This window comes from Anabrus simplex, chromosome 1 (assembly GCF_040414725.1).
Source record: "Anabrus simplex isolate iqAnaSimp1 chromosome 1, ASM4041472v1, whole genome shotgun sequence".
In the NCBI taxonomy this organism is placed as follows: Eukaryota; Metazoa; Arthropoda; class Insecta; order Orthoptera; family Tettigoniidae; genus Anabrus; species Anabrus simplex.
In genome coordinates, this window is record NC_090265.1 from 643,521,209 (window position 1) to 643,540,544 (window position 19,336).

General features: G+C 38.4%; 1 protein-coding gene across 2 annotated transcripts in view; it reads left to right on the forward strand.

The window, feature by feature from the left end:
- The first annotated feature begins 15,238 nt into the window (after positions 1-15,238).
- The window catches only part of cyc (basic helix-loop-helix ARNT-like protein cyc), an 816,156-nt gene continuing 812,058 nt past the window's right edge, over positions 15,239-19,336 (forward strand). For both annotated transcript variants that reach the window (XM_067135751.2, XM_067135753.2), the window contains exon 1: positions 15,239-15,396. The gene's annotated coding sequence lies outside the window, so the exon portion shown is untranslated. The remainder of the gene's footprint in view (positions 15,397-19,336) is intronic.

The window sequence follows — 19,336 nt, forward strand, 5'->3', positions numbered from 1 at the left end:
CAAACCGAAATATTTTTCCCCTGTGACTTTTATTACAAAATAGTACCAGGTATAATCAAACATGAAGTACAAAGTAAATACTGTAACATTATTTGTTGATTTGTTATTGATGAAAGGACAGTCACAAACCACCATTGTCTGCTTTGCTGCAGAATCTATTCACTGTCACAAATGCCAGAACACTGGTTACTTCTGAATAGGGCGTGTGATTACCTGTGGCAGTAATACAGGTCTAACAATGATGTGGCATGCTGTGAATGTCATCAATCTCATTTTGCGGTATAAACTCCCATTCTTCCCGTTTAGCAACTCTTTACCCCTGGAGAGTGCTCAGTAGAGTCGGACGTGAAGCATTTTGTCTCCTGAGAGCAGAGAGAAAAGAGGCAAATCCATATCAGCAGTATCTTCGGTTTGCAGGAAGACGTCAACCACCTGCTCTGTGAGGGCATGCATATTGTCCATCAGTTTGAAATCTGGGCCCACAGCACCTCAGTACAAACAAATAAACATGAGGTGCCAAGGTTTTGTTACAATACTTGACGGCCATCAAATCTTACCAGTTTACCCGCAAAACTTCATAGAGAGGTGTTCGAGAGGTTGTCATAATGCCTCACCACACCGTTATTGAGCCACCTCTCTATTGGTCCCTTTCCACAATGTTTGAGAGCTGAAACCATGTTCCAGGTTCTTGCCAGATACGAATATGTTGTGAATCATTCTGAAGACCGGATTGGGACTCATCCGTAAACAGAAAATTGTCCCACCATTCGGCTATCCAGGCGACATGTTGTTGACTCCAATTTAAACGTCGTCTTTTGTGCACATGTGTCAGGAGTACAGATACAGGTGGTCACTGACAGTGAAGGCCTCTCTCCCTAAGCCTTCTGTACAGCGTTTGCCTCGATACAACTGTTGCAGTGGCTGCAGTAAAGTCAGGTGCCAGCTGCCATGCAGTTCTATTATTGTACCGTCTCGCTCTTATGACCAAATAAAGGTCCTCTCCTTTGGATGTCACTCTTAGACATTCTCATCATGGTCTTTGGGACACACATTTTCAGACTAAATCTGGTGTCACTTCCAAGATATTACAGACCAATGCACAGTGAGCCGTCTAGCCACTTCAGCTTGAAACTGTCAAGCTTCCATTCATCCAGGTGTCTTCTTTTTGCTATGGACAATATTTACACTATGAGCATGGACGTTGCATGAATATGGCAGTACACTACTTACGCCAACTGATAAGGGCACTGTGGTCTTTGTTTTATGATTGCACAAAGATGGATATTCCATTTGCTGGGTAGAATACGGGTGTAGTATTGTTTGTGTTACTATCACGTGATCATATTATGTGGACACTGGGTAATAATTTCTGTTTGTTGCTTTAATTTTGGACACTAGGATGCACCATGCTACCAGATACTACAGAAATATGCAATAGTGAGTACTTCCCTTCACATAAGGTTGGTGTTAGGATGGGCATCCGGCCGAATCCACAACAAGTACTGATCCCAATAAATTTGAAATACTCCAGGAAGATGATGATGATGATGATGATGATGAAGAAGAAGAAGCCACTCTTTCAGCCTTGTCAGTGATAGACTTAACTGTAAACTCCTGGTAACAGAAATAAACAGGTTTATGCTGGACCATATCAAATATGGATCTGACAAGACAAGACTTCTCCAACGGATCGGTGTGGCCTAGTTCTAATACTTCGAACCTGTCTCCAGTAGAATTGGTACCATTGAGAAGATTGTGATAAAAGGCAAGGTTTAATGGGAAGAGACCCCGAAGGAAGCGTCCAATATAATGGGTGGACAAGCTACTGTCTATGTTAGGGTTATCTCTGCTTGAGGCTAATCACATGGTGCTACAGGTGGGATGATCAAATTAAAAGATTCAAAACATATTCCTCCTTGTCATCTCAAGGGTTAAGGATTGAGGAGGAAGAGGTGTATGCTGGATGTACAACTTGTGACAAAACATTTTTTCCTGCTTTTCCTACTTCATTTTAATGAGGTAAGTATGCATTCAGAAGACTCATTATAGTCATCATCGAAATAAGGTGTTTTGCCTATTGGAAGGTTCCTGACACCATAGCTGTCTCTATCTCCTCCTGACCCAAGCAAACTGTTTGGTAGTCTGATATCTCCCCTTTTTACTTGTTATTCTTCTCCTTCGTAGTTTCTTTTCTCCTTGCACAGTACCTTCAAGGACTGTTGTTAAAAGGCCTTTTCCTCTCAATATTTGCTTTCCTCATTTCAACCAAGTTTTGGTGAGTTCTTTGTTCCTTGATTCTTTTCCAGTTCTACTGTGTGCTGTTCTTCACTTTATCCACCCATTTTAATTTTCTCCATTCTCCTCCAAACCCACATCTCAAATGCTTCAATTCTATTTCTCTCCTCTTCAATGTCAGGTTTCAGAGACGTACAGAGAAACACCCCACACTAAGCATTTAACCAATCATTTTCTTAACTGCATCCTTATTTTGCTGCATAACAAGAGTTTCATTTCCTTGAAAGCTTGTTTTGCCATTGCTATTCTTATTTTTATTTATTTCTCACTCATCCAGTTGTCAGTTAACATGCTCCCCAAATATCTGTACTTTGCAGCCTGTTCAATTTGACCTTCAGTTGTTTTTATCTCCACATCTTCATGCACTGTCATCTTCTAACAGAGAGGTTCTCTCCTCATTCCCAATTTTTCTACATCATTCACCTCTAAGCCCCCAACAAGCTCATTCTTGCTTCCCAGCTTCATCAGGAGGGTGTGCATCATCATTCATTGAGGGACCATCTCGACAGACCTTCAGTCTCCATGTGGGAAATTTAGGATATGAAGAAAGCTAGATAAACACAAGAAATGGGAAGCAACATAAGATAAAGATGAATATAAGTGGTAAAAGATTACGAACACAGGACAAACACAAAAGGTGAAAATGATCCTAATGGGTAAATATAAGTAATGGGAAAGAACAAACAAGGGTATCAAGTCATATGTATAGAGAGATAGGAATATGAAAAGGAGCACATAATAGGATGAACAAAATGACAGACTATTGTTATGGAAAAAAGTATAGACACCTGAGTTAATGCCTTTTTTTATAAAATGCTATTTGTTTGGGGTGTTGACCTATAGAGAGATCTTTTGTCCCTAAGAGAGAGTTAATAATAACATGTTTATCCATTGTTGCACATAGAAACAAGCTACATCAAAATTTAGCTTATTTTATTCTATGTTTAATTATGTGGAGTATAAATTTTTATCATACCCATTTAAAATTTTAACGCAGGTTGAAGAAAAAAGGTGCCGGTATTTTTTTTTCGATTTCCAACTTAGCGCGCTCACTTTGAAAATTCATAACTTGGAAAGTATTGATCTGATCGGTACCAAACTTCAGTACATCTTAAAGTAACTTATTGTTAATCTGTATACCAAATTTGTAATTCATCAGATATTCAAGAAAAAGGTTGTAAATTTTATGAGACATTTTCTCATTACTGGGTGATCATAGCCGTAAAAAGCTCAGCTTCTTATGAAGCTCATGAGAATGTCAGGCTAAAATTAAAACTGCTTTTTTTCTTGCATGCAATTGTTGATTTTATATTGATTTGTATTTAATTGGGTGGTTGTGTGAGAAGAAAGCAGCCCATCGGCCCGCGAGAACAATGCACTTGGCTCTGGAAATCCTAACGACGTTGCTGGGTTGAACATCAGTTGGACGTTCTCTGCTGTACAATAAGTGGATGTTTGTTGTTTAAAACCTTTATTGGACTAGCGCTCGATATATCAGCAATAGAATTACGTAGTATATCTTGTATTTCGCTGTAAGTTACGGCTTATGGGAAGGACCTCTTCATTTCGTTAGTGATTAATAATTCATCAGTGCACATCATAGAATTATTTGGAAACCTACTTTCCTTAGAAATAGAGAAGAAGTCATTGTTTCTTCAAAATGTCTCATTTCTACGTGAACAACAAGAATCGCAGGCAAAATGAAAGATACTGTGAGAATATTCACTGCTCGGTTCTGAAAGGAATGTAAGGGTTGCGTGTTTATCCTTCATCATTGGCTTTTTCCGGGCAGGAAAATTCAAGCCCCTACAGTATGTGCCAAAAAATCCTTTACTCTTTACCAAATTCCATAGCCGAACGGTGAGCGTGTTGGTTTTTGGATATAAGGGTTCCGGGTTCAATTACTGGCCAGGTCATTGAAATTTATCTTCACTCGGGGCTAGGTGATAGGGCTTACTCGAAGTATATCCTTTCTTCAAGGTATCAATAGTAAGGGTGGCATGCGTTCATCTTCTGAAAGTTTTGTATTTAAAGTTTCGGGTGACGGGGAAAAATACCACTCTTCGTCATCTACCATGTTATTCCACTTTCTCACAACACAACACATTCATTGTGAAGTAGCTCTGCATGACTCAAAGCTGATACAGAGCAGTGAGAGTTCAGGTGGAGCGGCAAATAGGGTCAACTGGGCAGCACCGCTCGGCGGATACGCTGCTTTCTTCTCTCAAAACCACTCAATTAAATATAAATCAATATAAAATTTAAAGTTGCATGCAGGCAAAATTTAGTTTTAATTTTAGTCTGACATTCTCATGAGTTTCATAAATTAATCAAAATTTTTACAGCTGGGATCACCAAGGTATGAGAAAATGATGTTTCACAAAATTTACAACAACCTTTTTCACAAATACCAGATGAAATAAAAACTTGGTATACAGATTAATAATAAGTTACTTTAAGATATACAGTATTAAAGTTTGGTATCGATCAAATCAATACTTTTAAAGTTATCAATTTTTAATGCATTAAAATTTTAACTGGGCACTATAAAAATTTATACTCCACATAATTAAAAGTAGAATAAGATAAGCTAAATTTTGGTGAAGTTTGTTTCTATGTGTGACAAAGGATAAATTTTTTATTAACGTATTAACTCGAGTGTCTATACCTTTTTCCATGACGGTAGTGTGGGAACAGGAAGCAGACTCAAAATCCATGGACTTGTTATTAGTGTGTTTCTGACATATCTGAAACATTTTTATAAAATGTATCTCACTGGCGAATGAGGAATTATCAATATTAAGATGTACCTAAGTTGAAGAGTGTATTTTATGTTCATGATTTTATACAAGAGCAATTCAATATGTAGGGAGACAAGACCTCTCATTACCGAGCTCGATAGCTGCAGTCGCTTAAGTGCGGCCAGTATCCAGTAATCGGGAGATAATGGGTTCGAGCCCCACTGTCGGCAGCCCTGAAGATAGTTTTCTGTGGTTTCCCATTTTCACACCATGCAAATGCCGGGGCTGTTTCTTAATTAAGGCCATGGCCGCTTCCTTCCACTTCCTAGGCCTTTCCTATCCCATCGTCGCCATAAGACCTATCTGTGTCAGTGCGACGTAAAGCATAATAGCAAAAAAGTAAAAATAAAAGACCTCTCATTATGTAAATTTACACAATTCCTACAGGTATGTACTGTATAATACGTAGTAAAACATGGTATACTGTAAGTTATTTTTACACATACTTTTTACCGGTCTCTCTGTCTCAACATTGAAGAAATCAGAGACAAGTTTCTGACTTAAGGACATTGCAGCCGGCTGAACTTTACTGCCAGTTTTTAATCTCTTTTCACCTGACCTAGATGCTTCACTAACGGTCCAAAACAAATATCAGTCAGTCTGGACAGGGTGGTCCATTGCCTCCCAGCAGTAGCATTACAACAGCTGATGTGCACAGTAGGCCAACTATGGCCTGATTATATGAAGATGATGAAGGAGAACTGTGGTGTTGTAAAGAAACGGAGGCAATTGATATGAGAGAGTTCTGGTTACCTTATTTTTTGTTTTCTAAATTTCAGAGTATTCATAATAATTTCAAAATGCCAGTTTTAGTTATCTTTGAAGATATGGTGTTCAGAAATTTGAAACTTGCACTGTGTTCTATTTTTTGAGTTTATTTAAAGTTCAAATCCTCAAACTTACAAAAAATATATAATCAGGGTTTCAAAATATTTGTTATTTTGGGTATTTATTTAAAATACTTTCTTAATTGTAGAGTTTGACAAAACGATTCTTTATATGCATTTACATTTTCCTTGATTTAGGTTTTCTTACTGTTTACATTATTTATTGCTTACATGAACGTGGTAAAAATGTTATTCTATTCCTTTAATCTGGTTTTGGCATTATTGAACAGCACAGAATGAACCAATATTATGCAAGAGTACATTATCACAATATTCTGGTATCAGCCTCTTTAATTTATGCTGCCATGGAATGTAAACTTAGAATTTTTTAAATATTCTTTTTGTAGCTTATGAATGAATGTTGTTGTACAGAGTATTTTGATATTTGGCTTGTTACATTCCATTCTCACTTGTTAGGCAACTAAAATATGTACTGTGGAGGAAAACTGAGAGCTAAAATTGGAATGCTTCTATCCTGAGCTGTGACGATTTCATTATCTCTTCCCAGTGTAATTTTCTGTAGATTCATAATATGGCTTGGTGGAGGATGTTTCCAATCATGTATACTGTATATGTGTGGAAAAATGTGTGCAGCTCTTGAACTTTGACTAGGGTGTGAGGTTCCTTGATTGAAAGGCAGGAAGGATTCCTCTGTTCACTGCTACTCAGCAGATAAAGACAGTGAATATTATTGAGCTAAGCATGGACAATGTGTAAGATTGGCAATCATAAAGATATCAACAGTGAAGTCAGGAGATGTGTATTTATATAGGTAATGTATGCTATCTAGCTGGAGAGTTATTGCAGTGGTAACTTGATTGATGTGTTAAGACGACACTCCAGAGATAAATAGATATTTTTACCTAATGCATGGATTTTCACGAAACTTTGTGGGAATGTCACCTTCATAAAAGTAAAGATATCACAAACATTTCATTCATATACAATTAATAATTATTTTTTTTTAAAGAATTTTTTTAAAATTCCATTTTTTTCATGCAATTTAATTAACATGGCTAAATGGTTAGCGAGCTGGCCTTTGGTCACAGGGGTCCCGGGTTCGATCCCAGCAGATTCGAGAATTTCAACCATCATTGGTTAATTTCTGTGGCATGGGGGCTGGGTGTATGTGTCTTCTAAGGGCGTCAAATCGAAAGACCTGCACCTGGCGAACCGAACATGTTCTCGGACACTCTCAACACTAAAAGCCATACTCAAAATCATTTCAACATGTTAATTTCAATTTGTAATTAGGTGGATAATACTTCTTTTAAGAGCACTATGTATCGATTTTTCTATACATAATTTATATAAGAAAATATATCGTACTAAAGTTTGTGTAATTTTTACGTTCTAAAATTTTGGACTTAAAAATCTCTACTATGTGAAACAATTCTGCAATAAAAAATTCCATACGCAGGTTTCTTAATATAGCTGTGATACATATACAGTAGAGTCTCGATTATCCGACTTAAACGGGACCTGGAGTATGTCGGATCACCGAAAATGTCGGATAATACGGAATGTGTCTGTGTCTGTTAGGTCATCAGCCCAGAGGCTGGTTGGATCCTCAAATAGCATCACCAAAGGCTATGCAGTTATAGGGAAACCACAAAAACCAATGGCAGTACCAAAATGAGGCGTACTAGGCAAGATGAGGAGTGAGGTAGTTTGCCATTGCTTTCCTCACTGGGCCAGACAGTGCTATTGTAGCACAACTAACCCTATGAGCAACACCTTTCATGACACTCAGACACACTGGTTGTGCTCTGAATGTCAATCAGCACCACCCATACCCCAGCAGCTTCCATATTGTCACAGCCATGGATGAGACTGCGACTTCAGTGGAAGCTACACTTTACTCTGGCCTGTGCCAAGTAAAGTGTAACTTTGAAAATGAACTAAAACAAACAGGAAGGCTATACTGCATTACGTGCTATGTTTTACGGGACTCTATTTATTGACTTATTAATTCAATTGTACAGTAGATGCAGTACTCTTTTCTTACTATGCCTGTAGCCAGGTGCAGGCGTCTTAGCTTGGGCTGCAAGAGTTTTGATGTCAACATCTTGAAATTCAGCCCAGTCTCATCACAATTAAAAATCTGATCACCGGTTAATCCTTCAGCAAGAATTATTTCTTGAAATTGTCTTTTAAATTTCACAACTTCATCGGATTTAGCTGACAGTTTTTCTCCACAAATATTAAGCTGCCCAATGCCGTACCGTTTTTTCCACCGATCAAGCCACCCGGCACTGGCATTAAATTAGGGTCCCTTTATTTAAACTCCTTCTGGATATACACCGCCATTTCTTGCAGAATGGGGCCGGGTATTGACAAGCCCTTTTCCTGGTTTTTAGTGAACCAAAGAAATAGTCCTTCATTTACTTTTTCGTACTCACATTTTTCATTGTTTTTCTAATTTTCAGTGCATCATTTGTTGCTCTGGTAGAGCACCACTTTTCAATTTATTCCCTCGTATGTTTCCAGTCTCCCACTGTAACACGTCCAACAGCATAATCTGAAACCATTTTTTGGAGAGTTTCCCCTTTGTCCAGTCTCTTTAACCTACTCTACTTGTCTTCCACAGAAACAATCACTTTCTTACGTTTACTCGCCATACTCACAGAGGATATGAAAACTATAACATCCGCACCCAACCAATACTACATTGAACAATCCTACCGCATGACTGCCAGTGCTTGTCCCACAGTCGCACCCTCCACACCTCGTGTCCCAGAATTGCATCCACCTAAAGTTCAAATTAAGACTCCCAGTGTCGGATAACACGGAGTGTCGGATAAGCGAAGGTCGGTTGAGCGAGACTCTACTGTACCATACAAATTTTGTTACAATTAGCTGAATATTATGGGAGAAAAATGGGATTTAGATGTAAACATTACAATTGGCAGGAAAATTAAAGCAAAATTCGCAAAATTCAAGTGACGTTTTCTTCCTGATTCATTACTTAAAAGTCACCAGAACCGTACGTTTTTCCTTCGCCTCCTTTCTTAGCAGCTTCTGTACGAATACTGGTAACTCTGGAAGCTTGTCTCTTCTCCTTCTCCAAAGAACGGAAAATGATTCACCTGCATTTCGTTTTTCACAATGCAACTTTTCCTGAGTCGAAGTTATGGGGATTTTATTTCCTGTCATGTCATGATTGTTGGCTATACCGTAGGTGCAGGACACATGGCTTGAAGTTAATGTGACACTTTCCTGATGAGAACAATCTGATTTTGATAACATTTCATGACCTTTTGTCCCTGATTTCTTCAATAAAGACTCCTCTTCGATAATAGCTACCACCACAGAACCCACAAAAAAGATTAAACATACAAGAACAACAAAACTTACAGTGGTCAACACTATTGTAGTACCATCAGGAATACCAATACAAGCATAAAATGTTGCTCAATGATATTCAAGTACTGAAATATTTGTCCGTTACAGGCTTTATAAATTCATTTAGAAATATGGTAGATCTTACAGCTTGAGTCTGTATAAATATATCGGGAGAAGGGGGGGAGGGCTGTTAGCCCATCCCATGGATGCGTAATTGCAAAGAACAGGCATATTTGATTAAATGGAAACATGTTAATGACATCATTACCTAAAAATGCAGTGCAGTAGATGCCACACCCATTTCTGCTTTGTGCAGACTGGCAAACAAAGCATTATTAAAGTGATAAATTGTTTGAATTCAATGAAATAACTTTGTGACAAGAAAGAAGAAACTCAATCCTTTGAATTTCATTCATAAAAAAATTGCCAAAATGACCAAAATATTGATTTTTATCTCCAGAGTGTCGCCTTAAGAAGCGATAACAGTATTTGACGTTCTCTGCTTCTTGTATAAGGTGGCCACTTTGAAAATGGATGACATGTATGCATAGGGTACAACTTGTATGGCTCTTGCTGTACCTTTGTTATTCAAGTTGCTTCAGACCAAAGGAGCCTAGATTAATTTAGAAGCAACATACAAATTTATTTTAAGCTTTCTCAAATTGGAGGCTACCCTCAGACATGAAAATGAAAATCCGCAGCCTTGTTTCCAGTCATTCGACTGGGTCAGGAATGGAATGGAATGAAGCGCCCATCTGGCAGCGAGGATAGGAACTGTGCTGGCTGCCGAAGCTTCGTGCACTTGTCTGGGACAATGATTAATGACTGACAGATGAAATGAAATGACAGTGGAGTGTGTTGCTAGAATTAAAGATGACAGAAAAAACTGGAGTACCCAGAGAAAAGCCTGTCTTGCCTCCAGTTTGTCCAGCACAAATCTCTCATGGAATGACCGAGATTTGAACCATGGAACCTAGGGTAAGAGGCCAGCGCGCTGCCGTCTCAGACCTACTATACAAAACACTATACTAATAATAATAGGAGAAAAATTACCAAGTACTACTGCAAGTGATGATTTTTTTTTTTACTAGCCCTCTCCAGAAATTGTCTGCTAGCCAGGAATTTCTTGTTCAGTGCTAAGCACCCATCTGATAAATTGTTTTAACAGAGTACTTGCATACATTTTATGTCCTTTGTCCATGCTGAGACCATCATAGAAAAAGTTATTTCAGTTTATTACTGCATGGAATGTAAAGTATTTAGGTATTCCCCTACTTCAGGTTTGTGAGTGGAACTGTACTGAACAACTTCAAGTAGCAATTTTCACTATTACTTTCAAGCATCTCAGGTGATCTTATATTGTCTCCATATTGCCATACTCTTCATATAATGCATTTTTCAATTCCAGTGGAATTTCACATACAGTTTTGCGATTATTGTCATAACCCATGTGGATCCTGTTTTTTTTTCTCTGTGCATTTAATGTCATTTGAATATGTAGTTATTTATGGTTCAGCCTCATAAAGGAAGACAAATTAGCATCTGGCATGATTTAATTAGTTCAAAATGTTCCAGTCCTGGTATTTTTTTGTTTTTTTAATGCTGTTTGTTTGGGGCGTCGACCTAGAAAGATTTTTTTAGCCCTACTTGCACCATATGTTAGAAGCCTGCCTGTATTTGGAAATTGTGGAAGTGTAAAGTGTTGAATGTGATATTAATGGGATATTAATAATTTACAATTAAAAACCCCTGACCCGGCCAGGAATCGAACCCGGGGCTGCCAGGTGACAGGCGGATGCGTTGCCCCCTATACCGCGGGGCTGGACGTCGTGCTCCTTACTAATTATCATTACAAATATCGTTCATCAATAACAAGTTCCCTGTAGAATCCAGGAATATGTACAAAGTTTGTTTAAGCATAATTTTATTGTTGAACTTACGTCTAGCACTTTGGCTGAATGGTCAGCATAGTGGCCTTTGGTTCAGAGGGTTCCAGGTTGTATTCCTGGTAGGCAGGCACGTATTTAGAAAAATATTGCGGGGAAGGTGCGGCATCATTTATGGAGAGTTGATATTTTGCATAAATTGAACAAATTCTGAATATTTATCTTTAAAGTACTGGTAGAGCTAGGTGTGGTTTATGGGGATGTGATAGGACATACAAATTACCATTGAATGAACACTGCTGAACTTTTAAAATTATTATCATCATTATTATTATTATTGTGTAGTTGCAGTAAAGGGTTTAAAAATGACTAATTGTTAATCTGATTAACTATTCTTATTTCCCCTATCATCTGAATAACAAATGAAAAGGTTCACTATCCAGCTCCTTTCCAGCTCACTACCTGCTCGCAGACTGCTAACAGAAGTTTATGATCATTTCTAAATTGTGGTATAAATTAAATGTTTATTATAAGGTTGTGTGATTAATGTATTATTTGATTCTACAAACAATGTCAATTCCAATGGAAATTGATCAGCTAGAGACTTCAGCTTGCAACGTCAAGTATTCACAAATAGGTCTGTATCAAACTTTCCAAAGGACTGAGGAAATTTCAGAGGGGCTCTGGACTCCTGTATAAACAGCAGGGTCTGGCATTTCAACTGCATCAGGTTAATTCCAAAGACTTGGGGACTGGGTGTTTGTGTTTTTCCTAATACACTCCTCTTCATGTATATGAACCACATCACTCTACCAGCCAGCACAGAAACAAGTAATAGTGAATACGGTACATCCCTCTACTGTACATTGGATTGGCATCAGAAAGGGCAGCCAGATCTAAAACTGGGCCAAGTTCACATCTAGTTTTGACCCCTAATAACTGGAAAAAGACCAGGAAGATGATGATTATAATAATGTTGAATTTACATGTGACATTTGAGTGGTTTTATTTTGTTTATCATATGGCTTTAGTGTCGGAAGTGTTTGAGGATATGTTCGGCCCACTTGGTGCAGATCTTTCTATTGGATGCTCACGGATGACCTGCACGTGTGGATGTGGGATGATAATGAGGTAGGAAGAGGGTGAAATCCAGTGACAGCACATGGCCAGCTCCTGTCAGAGTTTGCTCTAGGCTTAATTTCGCCATCTGACCTCACTCCATATGAGCACTGTGGTTTGGAATGAATGCAGGCATTTGGCACACAATTGAATGATTAAAAATTGTACACCCCCACCTCTCCTACCCACTCGGCCAATATTCTGATGAAGAAATGTTTTTTCCACCAACGGTACACGAACTGATGAGTGTGATGGAATGATTGTACAGTGTTGTTAAAAAAAATACTGACCGTTTTAAAGGCACCTAAGGGGGCAATGGAGATGACATTCAAGTATTGGAGACAAGAAATATTAAGTTTTTGCCAAACTATTAGGTACTGGTACTGGTATGTATGAGGTAGGCCTACTTCAAGATATTGCAAACTTATACAACTACTTTAACAACCATCTTAAAGATCTAGGAAGTAGTTTATACTTAATTGAGAAAACAAAATTGAACTGTTTGAATTTAATATTTTCAGCTAGATAAATAAAGAGGCAAATTAAAATATTTAAAAGTATGGTGATAGCAAGAATAATTATACAGAATTTAAAATAGTGAACAGTCACTACTTTGATTCAACTCCGAAGAGGATAAGCAATAGTGCTGTTTGTTGCTTTCAAGCACTGAATTATCAACACCTTTTGACATTATTCATAGAAGAGGGATACGGATAAAAGATGGATAAAAGACCCTCACCATGGTTACTTGATTCAAGAACTGGAAAAAATCCAAAGAAAAGCAGCTCGATTTGTTCTGGGTGATTTCCGACAAAAGAGTAGCGTTACAAAAATGTTGCAAAGTTTGGGCTGGGAAGACTTGGGAGAAAGGAGACTACCTGCTTGATTAAGTGGTATGTTCCAAGCTGTCAGCGGAGAGATGGCGTGGGAGGACATCAGTAGACGAATAAGTTTGAGTGGTGTCTTCAAAAGTAGGAAAGATCACAATATGAAGGCAAAGTTGGAATTCAAGAGGACAAATATTCGTTTATAGGAAGGGGAGTTAGGGATTGGAATAACTCACCAAGGGAAATATTCAATAATTTTCCAATTTCTTTGCGATCATTTAAGAAAAGGCTAGGAAAACAACAGATAGGGAATCTGCCACCTGAGCGACTGCCTTATATGCAGATCAGTATTGATTGATTGATTGATTGATTAGGTGAAAGAAATGGAAGGGGAATTAGTCTTTCTGTGCTTTGCAAACCGAATATCATCAGAGATTCTGTCAGCTTCTGTAGCATAACGGTTAGTGTTATTAGCTGCCGTCCTTGGGGGCCCAAGTTCGATTCGCGGTACTGCCCGAAATTGAAGAATGGCAGGAGGGCTGGTATGTGGTTGAAATGGTATATGCAGCTCACTTCCAATGGGGGTGTGCCTTAAAAGAGCTGCATTACCTCGGGATGAGGACGCATCAGGCAGTAGCGGCGATTGGGAATTAAAAGTGGGGGGGGGGGGCACAAAAATGTATGGACAACAAAATGATCTGGGTCCATGGGATATAGCGGGGGAGGTGTAGACATCAGAAATGAAAAAAATGCTTTAAAATGGTTTTTGATGCTCTCTCGGCGAATTTTGAGAGAGACGTAAATGTTGAAAGTCTACTAACGTACTGTAAGTGCGGTAATAATCGTACTATACAATAAAACTTTCACCAGAGGAACCATTTACCTCATCTATTACAATTAAATAGAAGTACGGCGTGATTACACAAAGTAATTAATGTTTGACTACACACTAACTTTCTGCTAGTTGCTTTACTCGCACCGACACGCATAGGTCTTATGGCGACGATGGAATAGGAATGGGAAGGAAGTGGCCGTGGCCTTAACTAGGTACAGCCCCAGCATTTACGTGGTGTGAAAATCGGAAACCACACACTAACAAGGTAACAGACACTAGATAGAACTACACAGACACATTGAGTGAGTGACGAATGCGTGCGGCCTTGGCATAAGTATACCCCTGCTACCCTTCGTCGCAGAACATGCTACACATTGCTCCACGGGTCTCCGCTATTTGCCGTGGCGCTGTAGAATTCGATTAGGTGCGACGAAGGACATTTTGTGCGTGTTTCCGTTAAGTATGTTTCTTAATAATTGAATAAATTAAAGGAAAGAAATACCTGAAAAGACAACAGGGTTTATAAAAAATTGAAAATGATTCCCCATTTCAGGCGGCTAAAATGGAATAAAATGTATTTTTCTCCACAAAGTGGGGGGGGGGGCAGTCGCTACTGCATCAGAGATCCTAAAGGAGTAAGACTTGACCAAAGGAAGCTGTACGGGAAAGATGTAGAAAAGGACTGTTATAAGTAATAGGAAGCGAAACAGACTGGACTGGCGACCTATCTGTGAGCTGTTTTAAGGAGCAAAATGAGATTTTGGACACCTAGTAACACTTGAACTGAGAAAACAAGTACAGTGACAAAGTTCATGGAAAAATTGTATCATGCTGAAAGTGCGAACCTGAGAGTATCATAATTTTGTTTTACAACTGCGTTGTGATTTCTTTATCTTGTATTTGGAATTATCTAAATTTGCGCACTCTATTCCTTAGTTGATCTAACAATGAGAAATATTTCAAGGTAAATTCTGCGTGACCTTATAGATGGTTTCCATATTTAGTAGTAATTTATTAGCGAAGCTAGAACTAATTCGTGTAATTTATAAATGGCGCAAGTTTAGAAGCAATCTTGTAAAATGCGCGTAACCGCTCTTGCTCGTAAGAAAAGTTTTTAAACTTTGAATGGTGCTGCTATCTACACGGGTAAACAACGCACTATTACAAAAACCTTGACTGACGTCACGCCCGACAGTAGTTTACGTGCATGGCACCAGCAGTTAGTCCTATCGGGCATGATGAGTTTATTTCGGGCTTGTGTAGAATTTAATCTAATTAGAGAATATATTTGTGGTCTCAGTGCGTTATTGGTTATCCATGTGTAGCAAAATGAGTTTATAATGAAGTGTCATTAAGAGAATAGTGGTGCGCCAACACTTTCTGGATATCACCAGAAGTCTGGTAAGTGATAGTGTAAGGAGTCATAATTATTTGATATTTAATCAATTTATCTGTGTCATCAAACAAAAATCACGCGCTGGTTCTTGATTTATTTATTTCATTATATTATGTATAAATAATGTTATGTGCTGTAGTGTCATAACTATTTATATTAGTGTGGTCGCTATATAGTTTGCGATTTCCACCGTTCACTTCAATTTGGTTTGTTGTGTAACTTTCCGTAGCGCGCGAAAAACAAATGCAGCTTTACGTGGGAAGGTATTAGAGTTGCTATTTTAAATTACCTGGGATGGTATTTTACTTGACGAAGTCCTTGAAGATACTGCAGTGGTTAATTTCTTGTCTTTATTACGAAACGATGTTTGAAGTAATTCTGAACTTGACCCAGATAACGGTTTGCGATCCATACCCTTGCACTGTTCGATAAAATTGACATTGTGATAACGGGACGCGCTGTAATTCAATACCTTATTGACTTGCTGTGTGTTTACCTTTTCATCTTTAAAGAAACTTACCTCTCGGCGAAATCAGACCTTTGTCAATGAATTAGGTGTTAGTTCACCGTGCATTTTTTAATATATATAAAGACCAGAAGCGAAATGGTATTTCTAGCAGAGAAAGTACAATTATTGTGTAAGTTACAGATAGTCCCGAAGAGATGTGATTGTGGTGGAATCATAATGAGGCAAGCGTTACGTAAAATTCGACCTTGAAGTTTGAAGTGTATAAAATCCTGCTCATTAATGGGAAGACAGTCTTTCTCGTATAACTTAATGTAAAGCTATTGAAATCTAAGATTCAAAAGTTCTGAATAGCCTTTACAACAAATAGTTGTCAAGATTCTTTTAGTAGGTCTGCACGAACATACTTAAGTACCGGTACTGCCAATTATAGATACTCCTATTATTTCAAACGCTTATCCGTTCTTTCATTTTGCAATAGTTGAATAAACAATTATACTGTCCTTCCTGTGGTAGCAAATTTGTTGTGTGTACAGTATATCATACAGTACTTCCAAATGATATCAGCCAATGTGTCTAGAGACTCTGATACTGTATGATATCTTATCGTTATTGGCTATTCCAGAAACATCTTTGTATTTATCATTTGGCAGCAGCGACCACCCGATTTCAAGGCAGTCCTCGATAAAGACTGGCACAGAACATGGAGTTAAGTTACCATGAGTAATAACGATAAATCTTGTACATAACTAACTTTTGGTGGCTCAGACAGTTAAGGCGCTGGCTTTCTGAGCCCAAGTTGGCAGGTTCGATCCTGGCTCAGTCCGATGGTATTTGAAGGTGCGCAAATACGTCAGACCCGTGTCGGTAGATTTAGTGGCACGTAAAAGAACTCTGCGGGATAACATTCTGGCACCTCGGCGTCTCTAAAAACCGTAAAAGTGGTTAGTGGGACGTAAAACAAATAACATTATTATTATTATTATTATATTTTATAACTTTTTTGTTCAAAGGAGTTAGATATTAATGTATGTATGAAGGACGAATGCTGCCTGATTATCTCTTCGGATTTGCAGTAGAGACTATATCGGCTTTATCTTTGGTATGGAAGTTAATAAGATACCGTTGTATATATTTTATCTGGTAAAGGAAATAAGTACTTACGCTTCTGTGAATTCATATTTTAAACCAGGAATTGAAAATAAGGAAAGATTAAGGGATTTTTGGCAGCACTTGCCTCTATATTTTACTGTGAAATGTGTAACATACCAGTTAAGAGTATGTTTTTTCATCCCCCTACTCTATTACTCGACTATGAACCGCAGCGATAAATATCGAGCGACAGATAAGGTTGGTATTGATATTATTATTATTTCCCGCCTGGTGTTCATGATCGTTAAAGCGCCAAGTAGGTAGCCTGTTCAAATCCCGTTGTTGAAAAAATATGTTACTGTCGGAATGTTGGCCGGAAGGAAAAGCCTGAGATTCTAAACCTTTCCGCAGTGTTCATATGGAGTGGGGGGCATATGATTCTCTTGATGGTGATGCGTTTTAGTCGGATTGGGACGTAACCTTACCCATTAGTGTTATTCGACAGACCTTTATCTCATTATAATCATAATTACATATAGAGACGTGCAGGTCGCCTATGGGTGTCAAATAGACCTACATCAGGCGAGCGGAACATGTCTTCGGACAATCTCGGCACTAAAAGCCATACGATAAGTAATAAGTGTAGTATCATTACTATTATTATTACATCTTTGAGATGTGAAGAGGCACACGGTACGTCCAACCCTCTCCTTAGGTAACTTCCGGACGGCCTTCCTTCTGTTTAATAATCCTGACCTGTGAAACTAACTACTCATTCTACTTCGAATGGGAACAAATTTTACCCAGACTTACTTCAAATCTACTTTAAATTTCACATTCCATTTTAAGATTGTCATTGATACGTTCCATATGTTTTCTTTTCATCGTGTTATTAAATTACAATTAAGAATGGTCAAAATGTGAATGTACTGTAGAATATGTAAGAACTACTCGTAGTACAGTACGTCTCAATACTTGCATTTGTCTGGCTATATGTTATGCTATAAGCATCTTCAAAATTATCTGTATTAGTGAAAATGAATCGTAACGTCCGAACGAATCAGATTCGCTGCCCACCATATTTATTTAATGTGTTTTTTGTAATAGAACACCAGAAGTCTCTAAACGAAATAGAGAACATTCATGCTACTGTTGTCCAGAACTATAAAACATTCTTCGCCATGAGTAGTCGTAAAAGAACGAGACTGTCTAATATTAATCTGTGGCTGAATATCCTATTACCAAGCGAGTTGACTGTGCGGTTAGGGACGTGCAGCTGTGAGCTTGCATTCGGAAGATAGTGGGTTCGATCCCCACTGTCGGCAACCCTGAATATGGTTTTCCGTGGTTTCCCATTTTCACACCAGGCCAATGCTGGGGCTGTACCTTAACTAGGGTCACGGCCGCTTTCTTCCCACTCCTAGCCCTAGGTCTATTGTCGCCTTAAGACGTATCTGCGTCGGTGCGACGTAAAACCAATTTTAAACAAACATACCGGTATTCTTAAGAAGTTCTGAGCCATATGTCACAGACACACGGACTTTTGTGTTCATTATAAGCTATTTCTATTTAATTTCTAAAAGTAACAAAGTTAGTTCGTCTGCCATTTGAAGAAAAGTGTATGTGCTTCTAGCCCATATGTTCGTACTGTGCGGCATAAACCTATCCAGCAGAAAAGCGAACTGTAAGTGTATTTTGCATGAGTCAATAAAAGATCCCGATCATTTGGCTCAGAAGACTCATTTTCAGATGAAGTACACCAGTTATATCGTTACAATAAATACGCTATCCTTTTCTTAAAATGATTATTGCTACTTTCCTTCATTAGCTCTGGGTAGCAATTGTCTTGATGGACCAACACCTTTCACTGGGCTTAATGTGCCACATAGGATTTAAAGATCTTCGATCTTATTGCTGCAGGTGATGTAGCATCAGATTAACCGATGAGCAAATTTATGGATTGAAAAGCGCATATCCGACCAAATTAAAGAAAACGAACAGCTCTCGATTGCCTCCTACACAATCTGAAGATGAGAACCTTGGTCAAGATAATAAAATTCACATATTTCTTGTAATCTTATAAGGTATGATAGAATTTTTAAAATCAGAATGTTTGTTCTGAATGTTTTAGTTTTTTCGCTATTAAAGCAAAAGCAAAGCAAAGTCACCTCCGTACAGGCCATGAAGGCCCTTGGAGGAGTGGAAGGTAAAAGCTTCTACCATTGTTAACCTCGGCACGTGATGGGGTAGAGTGGTTAGCTCTACGCCCGGCCGTCTTTGGCCCCAGGAATTAACCTGGTACTCATTTTTGGTGTAGGCTGAGTGAACCTCAGGGCCATATGCACCTCCGGAAGTGGAAATCTCGTTTCTTAATTTTTTACGACTTC